This window comes from Spermophilus citellus, assembly GCF_964194105.1.
Source record: "Spermophilus citellus genome assembly, chromosome: 3".
Classification (NCBI taxonomy): Eukaryota; Metazoa; Chordata; class Mammalia; order Rodentia; family Sciuridae; genus Spermophilus; species Spermophilus citellus.
Genome location: NC_138184.1, coordinates 2,712,351 through 2,718,350, shown reverse-complemented (window position 1 = coordinate 2,718,350; position 6,000 = coordinate 2,712,351).

The window sequence follows — 6,000 nt, the reverse complement described above, 5'->3', positions numbered from 1 at the left end:
GTCCGCCTGACCGGAACCCCAGACAATGCCTGTCATGGCCCAAGGACCAGAATTGTTACAGGGAGCTGAACTCTTGAGAAGCATCCTGTCCCGCATGGGACGGCCACCTCAAAGAACGGAGGTGAGGACCCCCTAGCAAAGGCCACAAGGCAGAAACTCCCTCCCCCTCGCTGCCCTGAGTATAACCCGGGGTGGGCTCCAGTCTCCACTGGCTCTGCCTCCAGAGGTCTGTCCCCCAATACTCCTGAGCTGCTGTTGAGCAGCCGTGTTCTTCTCTTCATTTACCTCGATCTGTGTTTTACCTAAAACCACGGAGCGGCATCCAAGCATTTTTACTTACTTATTTTTTATTTTAAGCCAGGGTCTCACTAAGTCACTGAGGCTGGCCGGCCTCCAACTTGCGATCCTCCTGCCTCAGCCTCCAGGGTTGCTGGGATGACCGGCATGGCCACCACACCCAGCTCTAGTCTTTTTATCTGTTGCTCCAGGACCATCATTAACTTATCCTGGGATTTTCCAACCCTTTTTCATTTTGCCTGGTTTGGAAACACAGACCCTCTGAAGTGCAAAGCTCTAACCTGTTTAACTTCAGTACGTCCTCCTCCCAGGAGGGAGAGCTGCATGCGAGGACCTCTGCTTTTTGCCCCCCACAGAAGGGATCTCACCACAGAATGGTGTCAAGCCCAGGCAGCGGCCAGGCAGCCCTCAGGGGGAGGGAGAGGGGCCAGGGACAGCAGGACGCAGGGGCTGGGGAGGAAAGGGGCTGGGTCACCAGGCAGAGGGCTCAGGGGCCAGGCTACCTGTTGCAGTGACCCAGGAGGAACCAAGAGGGGCAGCTGGCATCTCTGGCAGGGGTCACACCGTCTGGGTGGAGCCACCAAACGATGATACCAGAGGCAGGACGTTTTCTGAGGGGGCAGGAAGGCAGGCGGGAGTGAGCCCAGGTGCCCAGGCCGGGCTGGACTGGACATCAGGCTGCTCCCACAACAAACCAGGGGCTGGTTTTATTCGCATGCAAGGGGCCAGCCGAGCAGGGGTCTAGGTCTTCCACTGGCTCTCGGCACATTTAAAAAAAATGTTTCTCCCCCTTCTATTCCGAGGGGCGCGGGCAGTCACTGTATCTCCCGGTGCCACATGAACGTCTTTGCCCGTGACAGGGGTGGGCAGCTGCACCTGGAGCCCTCCAGAGACCAGGGAGGGGGTCGGAGGGAGTCCACTCCTGCAGGTCAGGCCCGGGCGCCACTGCAGCCCCAGCCGCCTCCCTTGTCCTTCTGCTGTCCAGCCCGGGTTCCCACAGACACATCCTGGCTTGAATGAGGCACCTGAGTCTTGAGGTCAGCAAGAAGATTTGAGAGAACAAGGGACAGGGGGACAGGCTGCTTGGGAAGCCAGACTTAAAGGCAGGCGGTCAGCGTAGCTGGGCGACTCGGGTCTGAGGTCGAGTCTGGGAGAGAAGGGAGGCCGATGGAGTCAGGGAATCAGAACTACACCCCGGAGACTGAAGTGTGTGTCCCCAAGGCCCCGGCCATCCTAGAGCAGCTCCCAGCAGAGAGGGAGGTGCTGACCAAACCACCCTCGGCCCTTCCTGCCCCGTCACGCCCCGCCCGGGGTCCACCCGTCGTCCACCTTTGGCCAAACCACCTGCGTCCCCCATCACAGGAGGAGACAGAGGAATAAGCAAGAAGAAGGACAGGAACGGAGGAGGACAGAGGAAGACCTTGGATAGAAAAGGGGACCCCAGGGCTGGGGGTGTGGCTCAGGCGGTAGCGCGCTCGCCTCGCATGCGTGCGGCCCGGGTTCGATCCTCAGCACCACATACAAACAAAGATGTTGTGTCCGTCGAGAACTAAAATATAAATATTAAAGATTCTCTCTCTCTCTCTCCTCTCTCACTCTCAAAAAAAAAAAAAAGTAGCTTGGGAAAGCTGCCCTTTTAAAAAAAAAAGAAAGAAAGAAAAGGGGACCCCATTCCCTGCCTTTCGGGTCCCCTTTTTCCTGGGGGGACTGTCCTGCTGTCCTTTAATAAAGCCTGTGACCTCCCTCTCTGCGGGGGCCTCGGGTGCTCCTCTGTTGTGCTTCACATTCGGGGAAGCAAGGCCTCGGCAGGTCCCCCGGATCACTGCCCAGGGACGGGGATGAGAGTGGTGGGACACAGGTTAAGAGAGTAATTCTATAAGCTGGCCCCTGTGCTGACCCCCACAATGTTTTTTTTTTTGTTTGTTTGTTTTTTTTTTTTTTTTTGCCAAAAAATGATCTGCCGGCAGCTCCTCCTTGCCTGAGGGTCCACTCAGGCCAACTCGGGCTGCTCTTGATCCCTGTGGAAAGAATCTCTCCTCGTGCAGCTCTGGCTGGAGCCCCTTGCAGAAGGCAGGCTGCAGACACTGTCCACCCACCTTTGCTTGACTCACAGCTGCGTCTCTCGTGGACATCTGTGCGGCTACCCTGACATAAAGACCCCTGTCTGGCCTTTACAAAAGCACTTCCTGGGAACTCAAAGAATGGAAGAAGGGGCTGGGGATGTGGCTCAAGCGGTAGCGCGCTCGCCTGGCATGCGTGCGGCCCGGGTTCGATCCTCAGCACCACATACCAACAAAGATGTTGTGTCCGCCGAGAACTAAAATATAAATATTAAAAATTCTCTCTCTCTCTCTCTCCTATCTCACTCTCTCTTTAAAAAAAAAAAAAATGGAAGGAAAAAAAAAAAAAGATGTTTTTCTGTAAATCTCCAGCCCCGCACCCAACACTGGGTATGAAGTTCAAAGAATTTCCAAAATCTTTGTTCAGAGGAAGAATTCTTAGGCGAGAGCCACCTCTGAACCCTGCAGTCAATAAACCTGCTTCCTGAAAATTCCTCGGGTGTCCAGCCTCGGCTGTCCCTTCCCCGTCCCAGAGGCTGTGACTCTGCCCATCAGCAGGAACAAGGGGCTTTTAAAGAGGTGATGGAAGGCTCCAGTGGGGGGGTGCTCAAGACAGACACCGCTGCCCAGCGCGGGGGAAGTCCCTGAGATCAGGGGGCGCAGGGAGAGAGGAAGAGGAAGAAACCGGCCATTAAAAAAGTAAGCCGCGGGGGCCCACAGCCAGGACTGTACTCCAAGCCCAAAGTGGACCAGTGCCCCAGATGGACAGGACACGTCCCATTCCTCGGCAAACTGAAGCCAGGGGCGAAGGTCAGGCCAAGTACAACTGCAAAAATAAAAACAACAACGCAGAATCCTGAGTGCTCAAACCCACACTCTCTAATCTAAAGGGACGCAGGGCGGGCTGTGTCTTGACCTTTACAGACCCCAGGACTCCCTTGAATCATCGCGCCCTTCTCCCCAGCGTCGGTGCCCAAGGGCTGCAAGGAGCCGGAGCAGAGGTCAGCCGCGGCCACACACCATCCTCATCCTCCCCTCAACCCCAGCGGTCACCGCCCACAATCACGCCTCTGATGGACCCACTTTCCTGGTGGAAAATGAGCCACTGGCCACAGGAGGAGCCGGTGCCTTTGTAGGTCACACTGAGATGGCTTGATTGGACAGTGTAGTCTGAGCACTCAGGTTTGTGTTGTTGTTGTTTGATTTATTTATTTTTTTTTGTAGTTGTGGATGGACAAATGCCTTTATTTTATTTTTGTTTATTTATATGCGGCGCTGAGCATCGAACCCAGTGCCTCATGCATCCAGGCAGGCGCTCTGCCCTGAGCTGCGGCCCAGCCCTGTTGCTGTTTTTATTGGGCAAGGTGGAGGGTCCGGGTGTGTGCCAGCATCCGGAAAGGATTCATTTTGGGAGAGATCAAAGCTAAGTCTCTTCCCAGAGACTCTCATTCTAGGTTTGATGGACACCTTCTCCCGGGGGACTGTCTTGTTACTGGGAAGGGAGGTATTCAGAAAGGATCAATGTCTTGTCCTCTCCCTCCTCCTCTCTCCCCAGGCCACACTGTGTTGGGGTTTCTCGTGGTTGGTATTGTTATGGGCCAGGCTGTATGGGCAACGACCAAACAGACTCCATTTTGCCCTGAGACTGGACGTCATGCAGAATGCGTCTCCCATGGGAACACCCTGCCCCTGCGCCCACCAAGAGTCGCTTAGCTCAGCATGTTCGGCAACACAAAGTGGCAATTCTTATACGACGTAAAATTGTTCTCTCTTTGGTTCCCACTTTTCTTGGACAATGTCCCTGTCAGAGATTGATTATCTAGACGTTAGTGACCGTCCTTCAACTTGTACTCAACGAGGGTCTTTTGATCCACTCCCCCTTCTGCTTAGGATTTGGGATCTCATGTCATTTGTTTATGGTTTTGAATCATAGCAACAGCCCCTGATGACCAATGTGGTTTTGGATTATAAATGACGGGGTCGAAAGGTGGACTTGCAGCCTGCCCCTCGGGCTACCAGCTGGTGAAAAAAGATGTGTTCATCTCCTGCTTTAAATCAACTCGGTGATTGATGGCAGTCTTGCTGTAACAGTATGTTAAAACCTCCCCCAGCCTTAATTAAGAAAAACCACCATTTCCAGACCCTGTGATCTTCATCTCTAGTAGCCAAATTTCAAAACCATGTTGTGATGTAGATAAACTGTCCTGAGAATTAGTGCTGGCAAAGAGAGAGGGCCCCTCCTCTTTCGCTTTAGGTCAGCCCTTCTTCAGGAAACCTGATTGACACCTTAGACCCCTACCTTTGCGATTGTTAATCATGACCTCTAGGAATCTAACTTCTCCCCTTTGAAATGTAAGGCCCAAGGGTAGAGGCATAAGAAAGGCCCTGAGAGGTGCCAGTTCTGCAGTGACCCCACTCTCCTCTGGAAACATGCCCCCTGAGGGTAGCTTCCCCTCCCTCACTGGGTAGCTGGCCCATGAGAGATGCAAAGGGTTATTGTCAGAGGATTTCTGCCAGGCTGCCTTTCTGCAAGGTGAGCAGCCTGGGGGGACGATGACAGCGACTTCTTAACTGTATAGTCAAGTTCAATGGATAACCCGCTGGTCCCGTGATTGTTACCTGACATTTTTGGGTAGTCTGGGACTTTTTCAAGGTGGGCCTGGGAGAGCTGGTGCTGATTTTCAAAACGGAATCACTTTGGCTTAGGGACCTAGGGACCTCACACCCAGCCGGCACACCAAAACGGGCTTCTCTGCTGGGGCCCCTTGGACATGGTGGGAGTTCCGTCTCTTCCTGCTTAAACATATCCTGCTCCTTTACTCTTCCCTTCTGTGATGGTCTATGGATTTTATTCTTCAAAATTTGTGAAGAACCCAGAGGAAATTGGTGAAGCGTGGAATCTAGTCTCCTCTCAAAACTCTGGTTTCATTGGGCTCCGGATAAAACCCAGGGGCAGGAGAGGAGCACCATCCCTCTGGCCTCTGAGTGTAAGGAAAGAGGCAAGTGTAGGAAATAGGAAGCAGATGAAGTAGGACAGACAGAGGAGGCTGGCCCCGCAGAAGAGCAGGAAGCAGGTTTATTGGCTGCAGCCAGGTTCAAAGGCGGAGGGGGGGGATTTTGCCTTCATCAAATCACCCCTCTGAGCCCCAAGTGCAGAAAGTCTAGGACTTTACACCAGTGTGTAAGGGGAGGGGCTCAGAGGCTCACAGTCTATAGAAGTTCACACAAAAGCAGCCTTTTCACTGTTCTGGGCACCCAATTCAGGCCAAGGACATTTTCTGTGAAAATTGGTGTCTGGGAAAAAGAGAGTCCCCCTCCCCTTTCTTCCCACCATCTGCCCATCGTCCTTTGAGATGCAAGCCCCTCTGTGAAGGCCTTGGGTTAGTTTTTCTTATCACACTGTGTTTCTGCAGGCGCATCCCTGCCTGAAAATTCTTTTGCAAAAGTTTTGCTGAGAGTCTGAGAACAAATTATGGTGGGGTCTCTGGAGAAGCTTAATTAAGATTTCTGTGGAGAAGGGGGTGCACTACAGAGAGGCAGCTCAACAGTAGCACGGGTTTATTGAGGATGTAAGATTTATGTTTTCTTTTCTGTCAAGGTTGGAAATCAACATGGTTACTGTAACTCAAGTTTCACAGTATAT